The sequence below is a fragment of the Rhineura floridana genome, chromosome 5 (genome assembly GCF_030035675.1).
Source record: "Rhineura floridana isolate rRhiFlo1 chromosome 5, rRhiFlo1.hap2, whole genome shotgun sequence".
NCBI lineage: Eukaryota > Metazoa > Chordata > Lepidosauria > Squamata > Rhineuridae > Rhineura > Rhineura floridana.
The window spans coordinates 134,731,740-134,745,269 of record NC_084484.1 but is presented as its reverse complement, the minus strand read 5'-3'; positions in this window follow the sequence as shown (position 1 = coordinate 134,745,269).

The window sequence follows — 13,530 nt, the reverse complement described above, 5'->3', positions numbered from 1 at the left end:
ACTGCTTTGCAAAATGGGTATATGAGGCAAAATTGCATTTACAAAAGCTTGTATATTAGGGAAAAAAACTACAAAATGCTGATAAGTTTTCATGAGGACTTTTTTAAAGAAAAAAATCACAAACTGATGTGGAAATGTGGAGAAAGAAACTTAAAACCGGAAAAATGAGAAACTGGGAGGAATCTGAAATGGTCAGATTTGCCCATCCTTACCTATCTATGGGTCTATAATAACCAGCCTTCACACACTTTATATTTCTGCAAGTAGAGGTCTTCTGTTTTCTTTTCCCCAGAAAACTGAATGTGTGCAGCCTCATATACTCCAAGGTTACATATAGGCACAATTTTCTTTCATATCAGCTCATGCAGTTTAGCTCCCCCCATTATGAGATGGAGCAGCACAGGTCAATTCTAAGACAAAGGGAAGAAAACTACTGACAATTGTTGCAGACAGGACAATATCCATTTCATGCGTGCCTATCTAGAATGCATAGGCTGTTCTTTTTTATCTTAGTTTGACTCTGAGCAAAGGATCCCAGGGCTTCAAAGAGAGGAGGATTCTGTAGGGAGACATGCATAAGAAAAGTAAAATGTATTATTAAATAGTTCCAACTTTGATCTGCTCTCCTCTCTGTGGGCAGTGTATTTCATAACTCTACCTGGTGACATTGTTCATTTGAGATTCAGAATTATCTTCTACCCACACAAACCTTGTTGTCATTTCCCTGTCATCCTGAAACAATCATGATGTTGCCTGAAGGTGTTTTACTCACTGATGCCACACATAACATCAAAATGAAAAGTTCTATAGAGAAAATGTTTTGCCACACACTACTGCTTCATTTAACATAGTTACATGACGCTCATGTGTGTGTGTGTCTCTCTCTGTGTGTAATTTATTTCAATAGAGGAGGCCATTCCATGTACACAATGGAAAAAAGCACACGGAAGCTGGTCTGCAGAACTTTAATTGCTGCATCAAGGTAGTTACCCATAAGTCACTTCAGACATGTCAACTGACCTGCCTTTTTTTTTTGTCTCCCTTCACCATTCTCCTTTTACAGAACTGCATGGAGAAGCCTCAGTGTAAATTGTGTGGTATGCAGAGATAAGGATTAAAATAAATGGGAGATGATATTTATGTCCTTACTCAATTTATTAGATGCTGTCGCTCTTTGGGTGTCATAACAAGAGAGACAAAAATATTAAAACAAAACAAAAATGCAAAACACAACAACAAATATGAATCTGAATTAAACAATTAAAATGCTTACAAAAATAACAACTTTAAAATGGCAGAAAGTAAATTCATATTAAAAACTACAAAAACATAGATTTTTTTTTAAAAAAACAGGTTTTAAAAGCATGGGAGAACCAAAAAAAAAAAAAGGTTGCCAGACACAAAAAAGACATCAAAAGTGACAGGTGAACTTCTCTCAGGGGAGGGCTTTCCATGGATCTGGGGCTACTACTAAGAAGGTCCTTTCTCTTGTCGCCACCCGTATCTCAGTAGCTGGGGGCACTCAGGGAATAACCTCAGAGCACAGGCAGATACACATGGGAAGAGTATTCTTCAGATACTCTGGCTCCAAGCCATGAAGAGTTTTAAAAGTGAAAACCAGTACATTGAATTGGGCTCATAAATGAACTGGCAGCTACTTCTGAAAATTAAAAAGTCCTGGTATAATATGCTCATCTTATTCAGTCCCAGTTAGTATCCTTGTTGCCACATTTCTTACATTTCTTGCAGTTTCCAGGCCATTTTCAAAGTCAATCCTAAATACAATAATTACACTAATCTGTATGGGAGACTATGAGGCCATGTAGCCACTGTAGCTACCCTCGAGCTACAGTGGGGTTGTAGTTCAAATATCAGCCTAACATGAACATAAGAAGAGCCTGCTGGATCAGACCAATAGGCCATCTAGTCCAGCATCCTGTTCTCACAATGGCCATGTGAAGAGTGGCCATGCTTATGGGAAGCCTGCAAGCAGGACCTGAGCCCAATGGCACTCTCCCCTCCTGTGATTTCCGGCAAACACTTGGAGACACAAAGGACATTTCTGCCTTTAGTGCACAGAATCATAGAATCATAGATTAGTAGAGTTGGAAGGGGCCTATAAGGCCATCAACTCCAACCCGCTGCTTAATGCAGGAATCCAAATCAAAGCATTCCCGACTGATGGCTGTCCAGCTGCCTCTTGAATTGTCGGAGAGCCCACTACCTCTCTAGGTAATTGGTTCCATTGTCGTAGGGCTCTAACAGTTAGGACATTTTTCCTGATGTCCAGTTGAAATCTGGTTTCCTGCAACTTGAGCCCATTATTCCGTGTCCTGCACTCTGAGATGATCGAGAAGAGATCCCAGCCCTCCTCTGTGTGACAACCTTTCATGTACTTGAAGAGTGCTATCATATCTCCCCTCAGTCTTCTCTTCTCCAGGCTAAACATGCCCAGTTATTTCAGTCTCTCCTTATAGGGTTTTGTTTCCAGTCCCCTGATCATCCTTGTTACCCTCGTCTGAACCTGTTCCAGTTTGTCTGCAGTATTCAAGATGAGGCCTAACCAGTGCTGAATAGAGGGGAACTAAGAACATAAGAACATAAGAAGAGCCTGCTGGATCAGGCCAGTGGCCCATCTAGTCCAGCATCCTGTTCTCACAGTGGCCAACCAGGTGCCTGGGGGAAGCCCGCAAGCAGGACCCAAGTGCAAGAACACTCCCCCTCCTGAGGCTTCCGGCAACTGGTTTTCAGAAGCATGCTGCCTCTGACTAAGGTGGCAGAGCACAGCCATCACGGCTAGTAGCCATTGATAGATGAGGCGACCAGAACTGTACACAGTATTCCAAATGCGGCCGCACCATACAACTGCATTATGATATCGGCTGTTTTATTTTCAATACCTTTCCTAATTATCGCTAGCATGGAATTTGCCTTTTTCACAGCTGCCGCACACTGGGTCAACATTTTCATCGTGCTGTCCACTACAACCCCGAGGTCTCTCTCCTGGTCGGTCACTGCCAGTTCAGACCCCATGAGCGTATATGTGAAATTCAGATTTTTTGCATAATTTTACACTTGTTTATATTGAATTGCATTTGCCATTTTTCCGCCCATTCATTCAGTTTGGAGAGGTCTTTTTGGAGCTCTTCGCAATCCCTTTTTGTTTTAACAACCCTGAACAATTTAGTGTCGTCAGCAAACTTGGCCACTTCACTGCTCACTCCTAATTCTAGGTCATTAATGAACAAGTTGAAAGTACAGGTCCCAATACTGATCCTTGAGGGACTCCACTTTCTACAGCTCTCCATTGGGAGAACTGTCCGTTTATTTCTACTCTCTGCTTTCTGCTTCTTAACCAATTCCTTATCCACAAGAGGACCTCTCCTCTTATTCCATGACTGCTAAGCTTCCTCAGAAGTCTTTGGTGAGGTACCTTGTCAAATGCTTTTTTTAATACTTCACACGATTTGGAAACTATACTTCTGTTAATGCAGCCTAATATAGCATTTGCCTTTCTTGCAGCCTCATCACACTGTTGGCTCAGATTCAGCTTGTGATCAACGACAATTCCAAGATCCTTCAGACATGTCGTATTGCTGAGCCAAGTATCCCCCTTCTTATAACTGTGCATTTGGTTTCTTTTTCCTAGGTGTAGAACTTTGCATTTATCCCTGTTGAATTTCATTCTGTTGTTTTCAGCCCAATGCTCCAGCCTATCAAGGTCCCTTTGAATTTTGTTTCTGTCTTCCACAGTATTAGCTGTGCCCCCAATTTTGTATCATGTGCAAATTTGATAAGCATGCTCTGTACCTCCTCATCCAAGTCATTAATAAAAAAGTTGAAGAGCACTGGGCCCAGGACTGAGCCCTGTGGTACCCCACTCGTTACTTCCGTCCAGTTTGAGAAGGAACCATTGATAAGCACTCTTTGAGTATGATTCTGGAGCCAACTGTGGATCCACCTAATAGTTGTTCCATCCAGCCCACATTTAGCTCGCTTGCTAATCAGAATATCATGGGGCACTTTGAGAAAAGCTTTGCTGAAGTGAAGATATATTATGTCCACAGCATTCCCACAGTCTACAAGGGAGGCTACCCGATCAAAAAACGAGATAAGATTAGTTTGGCAGGATTTGTTCTTCATAAATCCATGTTGGCTCCTAGTAATCACTGCGTTGTTTTCAAGGTGCTTACAGATTGACTGGTTTATAATCTGCTCCAGAGTTTTTCCAGCGATTGATGTTAGGCTGACTGGTCTGTAGTTCCCCGGTTCCTCCTTTTTGCCCTTTTTGAAGACAGGGACAACATTAGCTCTCCTCCAGTCATCCGGCACTTCACCAGTCCTCCACGATTTCATAAAGATAAAAGACAGTGGTTCTGAGAGTTCTTCAGCCAGTTCCTTCAATAATCTAGTTTATCAGGCCCTGCCAATTTGAACTCATTCAAAGTGATTAAGTATTCCTTGACTGTTTGTCTATCAGTCTCAAGTTCCAGTCCTGTCCCTTCTACTTCATGTTTCCCGGGAGGGTCATAGATCCTTTTTTGGGAGAAGACTGAGCTAAAGTAGGAATTGAGCACTTCTGCCTTTTCTTTGTCATCTGTTATCATTTTGCCATCCTCACTGAGTAACTGTGCCACCATTTCCTTTCTCTGTCTTGTACTATGGACGTACCTGAAGAAAGCTTTTGTGTTGCTTTTAGCATCCCTCACTAACCTCATCTCATTCTCAGCTTTAGCCTTCCTGACACCATCCCTGCAATTCCATTATTATTGTTGTTGTTGTTGTTGTATCCCACCTTTCCTCCATGGAGCTCAAGGTGGCGTACATGGTTCTCCTCCCTTCCCCTGTGAGGTAGGGTAGGCTGAGAGACTGTTACTGGCCCAAGGTCAGCAAGCTTCATGGTCCTGTGGGGATTTGAACCCTGGTCTTTCAGGTCCTAATCCAACATTCTAACCACTATACCACAACTAGAGGAAGGGTTGTACCTCAGTGGTACAGCATCTGCTTTGCATGCAGAAGGGCCAGCATCTCCAGGTAAAGCTGAGAGAGACCCCTACCTGAAATCCTGGAGAACCACTGCCAATCACTGTAGACAATACTGAGCTGCTAGGTGGACAAATGGTCTGACTCAGTATAGGGCAGCTTCCTATGTTCCTCGTTGTGCATCATCAGCATACTGGTATCACCACATTCCAAAGCTCTGGATAATCTCATTCAGCAAACTCATATATGCTAAACACCATGGGGTATAAGATAGAGCCCTGCAGGTACTGAAGGCACAAATGTCAAGGGGTTGAGCTGAAATCCCCCAGCACCACTTTCTGAAAATGGCCAACCAAGTATGAGCTGAGCCAATGTAAGCAAATCCCAACCATCCCCACCTTGGCCAGCCTCCCTAGAAAGATAGCATAGCTGATGGTAGTGAAAGCCATTGAGAGGTCCAGAAGAAACAACAGGATTGCATTCCTCCTGTCTCTGTCCTGCAATGTCATCCCACAAAGTGACTAAGGCAATTTCAATGCCCAAACTAGGCCTGAATCCCAAATGAAATAGATCTAGAAATTCATATTCATCCAAGAGTCCCTTGACCTCATCAGCAACCACCTCCTCAAGTTCAGGAAGGGGTCACTTGCTACCAGCCCACAGTTATTAACATCTTCTGAGTCCAAGGAAGGCTTCTTCAGGATTTGACATGCAATGGCATCTTATGGGAGAAGAAAACCACTCCCTCTCTTAAATATGTACAGGATCTACTACCTCCTGGACCCACTCTCTCCCTGCTAGATGCTATAAGCCCCAAAAGTCAAGTACTGAGTATACATGTGGTGGATGAACATGTTCAAGCATGTTATCCATATCCTCAAGTCCTAAAAACTGAAACTCATTCAATAATATACAACCAGACACTGCCCTGGACCACTTCCATGTATGAAATGTATTAACTGAGAAATCCAAGAAGTGGCAGGTGCAACATGTGAGTTTCTGCTCAAAATGTACCTTTAATTTATTACAAAGTTAGATTCCCTAGTTAATCCAGTTCAGTATGTGGATATGTCCAGGGTACTGTTCGGTTATACATAATTGGGTGCTGCTGAGAGTTTCATCAGATCTCCTTCTGAGCCAGAATGTAACAGGACATGAACCACCTGGAAAAACTGATTATCTGACCTGGCATTTCACAACAGAAGACCAGACGACAAGCTGGTAAGATGACCACAGTTCTTTTGTCTGAGGGAGACAACAGACAGGGAATAGGCTGTTGAGTTTAATAAGACATAGATTACAGTCAACAGTTATTTTGACTGTACCTCCAGGATCAGAGGCAGTATATCTCTGAATATCAGTTACTGGGGAACAGCAGAAAGAGAGGGCAATTGTGCCTACATCCTGTTTGTGGGCTACCTATAGGCATTTGGTTGGCCACTATGGGAAATAAATTGCTGGAGTAGATAGGCCATTGATGAGGAACAGGATCTCGCTGGTACACTGGATTCTGACCTCACCTGCAGGCCATTCACCTGAGAATCGCCTGATGTCAAGATGATGTCAGGAGACTCGTAAGTTTTTTTAAAACATCATTTGTGGGCACAACTTGAGACAAGCCTAGAGAGGACAATCCTCTGCATTGCCAGCCTCAATTCAAGTCTGCGACGCAAAGAACTTTTTTCCTTTGCGGGTATGGCTCAAGCTGATCCTTTGCATTACTGGCTTCAAGTCAACTTGGCAAGCCCCACTCTGGGCAGGGATCAGCTGTGCTATCTGTGCAGCCAATCCCACAAGGACTGGCTGTCACCACTGATCAGCTGATTGGCGCTGACATCAAGCCACACTTGCCAAGGAACAATCAGGAATGCACTTCAAGGTTCCTGATTGTTCCTTTGCAGTGTTTCTACCAGCCCCACATATGACATCAGGTGTGGGACAAGTGGGTGTGGTTTGGGGAAAACAACCTGCCAGGCCAGCCTAGGTCCCCTGCTCAGCCTAATTTGACCCACAGACCTTTGGTTTGATCCAGCAGGCTTCTTATGTTCTTATTTTGAAGACCACAATGACTGCAAAAAGTACCATCATACTTGCAAAAATCACTGCAGTCAGTCTCCATGTACAACACCACTGTCCATTTTCAGATGTTTCCACAATTACATGAAAAGGATGGTGTTTTTTAAAAGTGGTCAGTTCACAAGTATGAACTGTGCTGTGTTTTTTTCTTGTCAGATTATGTTGGCTTTGTTAACCATTGTGGTTGTATTTATAATTGGGATGTTTAGGTCAGCTCCACCTGCGTCAATGAGCATATGCAACTCTGCAGGTGGGAGGGGTTCATCAGGAGAGGGGGAAATGTGCTACAGCAATGTACTTGCACATGTGCTGAGCTGTGTGCATAACAGAGATGGATCCAGAGAGGGGCACATACTTTAGAAACGAAACTTCTCTGTTCTTTGAGAAGTAAATAGGCACAAAGTGCTACTATAAATGTACCAATTAAAACTGCAAACTATAATTTTATAGAGAAGTCAATCATTAGAAGGATATAATTTGTAAACCCAAAGAACATATCACTAATGTTTGGGTCTAGTGATAGAAACTGAAGGACATAATTCAAGGATGTAACCCCTTTAAAATTCTTATGGCTTCTTTGACATGCAAGATAATTTGGATATATAAATGCATACATAACTTTACGTAAGACAGTATTCGTTTCATAGGGGTTTGTGTGTGTGCGTGCATGTGTGTGTGTGTGCGAGTGTCTGCACACACGTGCATTTCTGTGCATTTCTCACTGGGGGAAAAGCAAAAAACCTAAACAAACAAAAAAGACCTTTTATGAGACCATCTTCATCTCCTATGGGTGTATACAGTAGGAGGAGAGAGAGAGGAGCCCTACTCAGAGCTGGATAAAAACAGAGTGTGACTTAATTAAACTGAAAAGCGATGCTAGGGCAACATATCACATAATATAATGTTTTCAAGCATTAGTAGCCAACATGGTGCCCTCCATACATTGTAGACTACGAGTCATTCATGACAATTGCCATTAGGGGATGATGGGAGATGTAGACTAACAAAATTGAAGGGCACCATATTGGCTACCTTTGTCATACAGCATCACAGGCAGATGAGCTGGTGTAAATAATTAAGATCACACTGAAATACACCTCACTCTCTCTTTTTTCCCCCATTAAATTTGCTCGAAAGACAAGTCCTCAGTTTTTCAGGATTAACATTGGTCAGTGCATCCACATAAGTGTACAGCCACATAAGCCTGCCTGAATCTTTCATTCATCATCAGAGCGCCTTCTCTAGATCTGTACACACACACACACACACACACACACATTCAGTGGGTGATGGCCAGGGTCACGGAATGTCCTCCCAAAAGAAGCTCTTCTAGTACCAATGGTATCTTTTCAGCACCAGACATTCTTTGTAGTGGGTCAGTTGTGCTTTATTATTATTGTTGTTATTGTTATTTATTAAATTTATATCCCTCCCTTCCTCCCAGTAGGAGCCCATGGCGGCAAACAAAAATGAGAAAAACACTCTAAAACTTCTTAAACACAGACTTTAAAATATATTAAAACAAATCTTTAAAAACATATTAAAACTAGTCTTTTGCCGGATCTTACAGATTTACTGAGTTGACAGGTTCTTCACTACTTCTACTGTGGTTTAGTTTAATTTGATATGGTTTTATTGTTCACTACCCTGGAACTGCACTAAACAAATAGTTCCAATAGCAAATCCTCCACTGCTTCCATCACCAGTTGTTATTTTCAGTCATATAAGGTGCATTACCTACTGGAAGGTTGTCTCTCTGCACCTATTCCACATTCCTGGCTGTTGTGCTGTGGAGTGCTATAGGGTACCATCTTTTCCCACATGCTGTTTAACATCTATATGAAGCCCTTGGGAGCGGTCATCAGGAGATTTGGGGCAAAGTGTCAGAAGTATGCTGCAGCTGGTGCAAACTGTGGCAGCGTGGCTGCTCACTATGGTATTGCAAACATGTTACCCCACTGCTGAAAGAATTGCACTGGCTGTCCATTAGCTTCCGGGCCAAGTTCAAGGTTCTAGTTTTGGTGTATAAAGCCCTTCCTCTTTCAACAAGTCTTTTAAGTAGAGACCTTATTCCAGCCTGCGTCTGTGCTGGAATTTCTTAAGACATTTTTAATGTGGATTTAAAATAAAACTGACAAGGAGCTGTGAATCTAGAATGTCTCTCTTAGCATACTTGCAAAACAGCTAAGGTTAAAAGAGCAAGGAAATCTGCTTGGCAGTTTGAAATTTTTTACCATATTAATTTGCATAAGAACCAAGGATCTCACAATGAGCTGTGTTTTTACCTAACAGACCAGGTTTTGCAAAGGCAATTAATCAGAAAATAAGAGAATTCTTCCAATTTGATTAAGATGATCAAAGGAACATACAGCATTCTGTTAAATGACAAAAATAAATTACATAATGTATAATCTAAAACAAAATAAAGAAAAAAAGAATAGCATGTGATAGTTCTAGCTGGATGCCCACATCTAGACCATGCATGTTGCATTCACTGCTTGACTGGGAACTTTGCATGAAATGACATAATTGGGCAAATAACTCCGCAATTCTAAGAAAGAAAGCAGAAAAGACCTAAACAACTTTATGCCACCGCCTTTTATTATCATCTATTTAATTATTTATTATCATCTAATTGCGGTTATTGCTGTTACCTGGTGCTGTCGTGACCCTGCTGCTGCGTTACTGCTGGGGTGTTGTTGCGGCCCTACGTTGCTGGCGCTGCTTCTTGCCGCCTGCCGCTTGCGTGCGGGCGTTGCCCGGCTCCGCAGCCGCCGTTGTGGGCTGTGCCACTACCCGGAGGATCATCATCACTGCGGCCTCGTGCTGCCGCTGCAGCCGCCGCCCGCCGCTTGCGTGTGAGTGTTGCCTGTGGGCATCGCTGCTTGCGTGCGGGTGCTGCTCGTTTCCGCGGTCGCCATTGTAGGCTGTGTCGTTGTCGCCGCCGCGGGTGTTGCTGTGCTTGAGGCCACTTGCGGGGGACTGTTGTGCGGCCTTGGGCTGCCGCTGTGCCATCTGGCTGCTGGTGTGCTTCGTCGCTACCTAGGACTCCGCCCCTTCGCCCCTTCGCCGGGTGTGCTGTCGTCATCGCCGCCCACTTGTTTATGTGAGAGCTGCAGACGCTGCAGCTGTTATTATGGACTGTGTCGCTGCTGGGTGCCATCGCTGTGACTTTGTACTATCTATGGGCTGGCTTTACCGCTGTTCGAGACGCCGGGGCCTTATCGTCATCCCATCACTGTCGTCGCCACTGCCCCATCCTGTGGGTCGTGTCGTCGTCCGGATCATCTTCATCACGACCTTACGTCACCGACACAGCCATTGTTGCTGTTATTGCCCCCTGCTGGCCATTGCTGTCTGTTTTGCTGGCTGGCTTTGGATGCATATACCATCTCGCACTGGCATTATTGGGGTTTTATCATCACGACGGCTATCTGCATGGCACTGATACCATCTGTTATTAGTAGAGCCATAAAATTAAATAGTGTGCTGGGTGATTGATGTATGATTGTGTAGTAATACATTAGGTTGATTGTATGAGTGAATAATTCTGATTCACATTTAAATACTGGAATGTATGGATGTGGAGAATTTTGGGATTTGAATTTTTAGTGCTGCATTCTTAATAGAGCAGCGAGCAGTCTCCGGAGGTTTGGGGTGGATTTTGTTTTCTGTTATTAGTAGGGTAGGCCTGTCCTCCAGGCAACAGGGATAGGGGCATGTGTAAACCAAGGGGGGAGGTGTCAGAGAAGGATGGGGACCAAGTCATACCAAGGTTGGGCGGCAGGCACTGGATTGATGCTAGGGGCAGACCACGTCAGGTTAGAAGAACAAGGGATAGATGTGTAATATCCATCCCCTGTTCCGGGTCTGCCCAAACCCAGAAGTCAACTGGGAGACGCAGGATTCCTACCGACCTTCGACTGCTGCTGTGTAATGCCAGGTCTGTAACGCAAAAAACATCTATCATCCATGATATGATTCTGGATGAGTGTGCAGACCTGGTGTGTATTACGGAAACCTGGTTGGATGAGGCCTCAGCACCCATTCTTGGGGCCATGTGTCCACCAGGTTTCCATTATGCGCAGCAACCGAGGGTCGGAAGGCGGGGAGGGGGTGTGCCAGTCATCTACCGGGAGTCTCTGGTCTTCACCAGGCCTCCGCTCCCAAGGACCAAGTTTGTTGACTGCATGTACTGGAGGTTGGGCCCGAAGGGCAGTTTAGGGATCCTGCTTGTGTACCGCCCGCCCCGCTGCACGGCAGACTCCCTGACCGAGGTGCTTGAGGTGGTCTCGGATGTACGAACGCTGTCCCCAGAATTGTTAGTATTGGGAGACTTCAACGTGCATGCCAAGACCACTCTCATTGGAGCCCCTCGGGATTTCCTAGAAACCATGGCTTCTTGGGAACTGTGCCTTAGTAATACTGAGCCCACACATGTAGCCGGTCATGCTCTCAACCTTGTATTTGTCCTGGGAGTGGAGGGGAGTGGTCTGAAGTTGGGGGCTATTTCTTCGACCCCCATGTCATGGTCAGACCACTATCTGGTGAACTTTGTTCTCTCAATGCCACACACCCTCCGCAGGGGCAAAGGACCTATTAAAATGGTCCGCCCCAGGCGCCTGATGGATCCTGATGGATTCCTGACTGCCCTTGGGGAATGGGAACCTGCTGAAGGTCGCCTGGTCGAAACACTGGTGATGGAATGGAATGAGGGAATCACCAGTGCATTAGACCAGGTGGCTCCGAAACGTCCTCTCCCCCTGAATAGAACTCAGACAGCACCGTGGTACACACCCCGGTTGCGTAGTCTGAGACAGGAGGTGAGACGACTAGAACGCCGGTGGCGGAAATCCCGTTCTGAAGATGTCCGAACACAGGTTAGAGCAGCAATAGCTGCCTACCAGGTGGCAATAAAGGCAACAAAGAAGGATTTCTTTGCTGCCTCTATTGCATCCGCAGAGTGCTGTCCCAGGAAGCTGTTCCAGGTGGTCTGAAGCCTGGTCGGTCCAGTCGCTCAGGAACCCCTGGAACATTCTAAGGCTTCCTGTGACAAATTGGCAAAGCACTTTGCGGATAAAGTCGAACATCTAAAGAACTCAATTCCGTACGCCGTGGATGCGGTAGATGATCCTGAGTTGGCCAGCTGCAATCCAGTTTCATGGGATCTGTTTCGGCCTCTTCCTTCTGAGGATGTGGACAAGGTACTTTCAACTGTAAAGCCTACCACATGTCTGACTGATCCTGGCCCATCATGGTTCCTTGTGAACTGTAAAGAAAGATTGGGCGAAGGGATTAGGGCGGTGGTAAATGCATCCTTGAAGGAGGGTGTAATGCCACCGGCCCTCAAGGAGGCAATTGTAAGACCTATCTTGAAAAAGTCCTCCTTGGATCCCCAAGTTTTGAACAACTTTCGCCCTATTTCGAATTTACCATTCTTGGGCAAGATCATTGAGCGAGTGGTGGCAAATCAGCTGTCAGCACACTTGGAGGAAGCGGATTATTTGGATCCATACCAATCGGGTTTCAGGACTGGACATGGTACTGAAACAGCCTTGGTCACTTTGGTTGATGATATGAGGAGGGCTATGGATAGGGGAGAATTCACCTTCCTTGTCCTCCTGGATCTCTCAGCGGCTTTTGATACCGTTGACCACGGTATCCTGTTAGATCGCCTGGGAGGGTTGGGAATAAGAGGCACTGTTTTACAGTGGTTCCGTTCCTTTCTCTCTGACAGGCATCAACAGATAGCATTGGGGGATGAGATTTCAGACCCTTGGCCTCTCACTTGTGGAGTGCCACAGGGTTCTATTCTCTCTCCCATGCTATTTAACATCTATTTAAAACCGCTGGGTGGTATCATCAGGAGATTTGGGCTGCGGTGTCACCAATATGCTGATGACACGCAGCTCTATCTCTCGTTTAAATCTTCACCGGAGTTGGCTGTAGAGACCTTGTCCAAGTGCCTGGAATCCGTGAGTGGATGGATGGGAAGAAACAGGCTGAAGCTCAATCCTGATAAAACCGAGGTACTGCTTGTGGGTGACAAGGGAAAGTTGAGTATTGTTGACCTGGAACTCAATGGGGCAAGATTGCCCCTGAAGGATCAGGTCTGCAGCCTCGGGGTTATTCTTGACTCCAAGCTGTCCATGGAGGCTCAGATTTCGGCAGTGAGCCGGGCAGCTTGGTATCAGTTACACCTGATACGGAGGCTGCAACCCTACCTCCCTGTTCATCAGCTCCCACTGGTAGTGCATGCACTGGTCACCTCTCGACTGGACTACTGCAATGCGCTCTACGTGGGGCTACCCTTGAAAATGACCCGGAAACTACAGCTGGTACAAAATGCGGCGGCCCGTTTACTTACAAATAGCCGCCGCCGTGATCACATTACGCCGGTGTTAGTTCATCTACACTGGCTTCCAGTTGCTTTCCGGGCCCAATTCAAGGTGTTGGTATTAACCTTTAAAG